The 1,154-nt window shown below is 51.2% G+C and overlaps 4 non-coding genes across 4 annotated transcripts; all 4 read left to right on the top strand.

The window, feature by feature from the left end:
* The first annotated feature begins 95 nt into the window (after nt 1-95).
* On the top strand, nt 96-214 carry LOC116008130. Its single transcript, XR_004095529.1, has one exon. It is a non-coding gene; the product is annotated as a 5S ribosomal RNA (ribosomal RNA).
* Nucleotides 215-351: 137 nt separating this feature from the next.
* On the top strand, nt 352-470 carry LOC116008439. Its single transcript, XR_004095822.1, has one exon. It is a non-coding gene; the product is annotated as a 5S ribosomal RNA (ribosomal RNA).
* A 129-nt stretch (nt 471-599) lies between these two features.
* Nucleotides 600-718, top strand: LOC116008988. Its single transcript, XR_004096331.1, has one exon. It is a non-coding gene; the product is annotated as a 5S ribosomal RNA (ribosomal RNA).
* Nucleotides 719-834: 116 nt separating this feature from the next.
* On the top strand, nt 835-953 carry LOC116008216. The gene has a single exon (XR_004095612.1). It is a non-coding gene; the product is annotated as a 5S ribosomal RNA (ribosomal RNA).
* The last annotated feature ends 201 nt before the right edge of the window (nt 954-1,154 follow it).

Genomic DNA, 1,154 nt, shown 5'->3' with positions numbered 1-1,154 from the left:
GCTAAGGGTACTATCCTTTTAAACCGCTAAACCGCTAAGCGAGAGAAGTTGCGCGGAGAGAAAGGGTCAAGTACATTTTGCGCGCAGTACGTGACGGGTGCGATCATACCAGCACTAATGCACCGGATCCCATCAGAACTCCGAAGTTAAGCGTGCTTGGGCGAGAGTAGTACTAGGATGGGTGACCCCCTGGGAAGTCCTCGTGTTGCATCCCCCACCCTCTTTTTAATCTTTCTTTTAAACCGCTGGACCGCTCGCTAAGGGTACTATCCTTTTAAACCGCTAAACCGCTAAGCGAGAGAAGTTGCGCGGAGAGAGAGGGTCAAGTACATTTTGCGCGCAGTACGTGACGGATGCGATCATACCAGCACTAATGCACCGGATCCCATCAAAACTCCGATGTTAAGCGTGCTTGGGCGAGAGTAGTACTAGGATGGGTGACCCCCTGGGAAGTCCTCGTGTTGCATCCCCCACCCTCTTTTTAATCTTTCTTTTAAACCGCTGGACCGCTCGCTAAGGGTACTATCCTTTTAAACCGCTAAGCGAGAGAAGTTGCGCGGAGAGAAAGGGTCAAGTACATTTTGCGCGCAATACGTGACGGATGCGATCATACCAGCACTAATGCACCGGATCCCATCAGAACTCCGAAGTTAAGCGTGCTTGGGCGAGAGTAGTACTAGGATGGGTGACCCCCTGGGAAGTCCCCCACCCTCTTTTTAATCTTTCTTTTAAACCGCTGGACCGCTCGCTAAGGGTACTATCCTTTTAAACCGCTAAGCGAGAGAAGTTGCGCGGAGAGAAAGGGTCAAGTACATTTTGCGCGCAGTACGTGACGGATGCGATCATACCAGCACTAATGCAACGGATCCCATCAGAACTCCGAAGTTAAGCGTGCTTGGGCGAGAGTAGTACTAGGATGGGTGACCCCCTGGGAAGTCCTCGTGTTGCATCCCCCACCCTCTTTTTAATCTTTCTTTTAAACCGCTGGACCGCTCGCTAAGGGTACTATCCTTTTAAACCGCTAAACCGCTAAGCGAGAGAAGTTGCGCGGAGAGAAAGGGTCAAGTACATTTTGCGCGCAGTACGTGATGGATGCGATCATACCAGCACTAATGCACCGGATCCCATCAGAACTCCGAAGTTAAGCGTGCTTG

This window comes from Ipomoea triloba, chromosome 16 (genome assembly GCF_003576645.1).
Source record: "Ipomoea triloba cultivar NCNSP0323 chromosome 16, ASM357664v1".
In the NCBI taxonomy this organism is placed as follows: Eukaryota; Viridiplantae; Streptophyta; class Magnoliopsida; order Solanales; family Convolvulaceae; genus Ipomoea; species Ipomoea triloba.
This window is presented reverse-complemented; position numbering and strand designations above follow the sequence as displayed.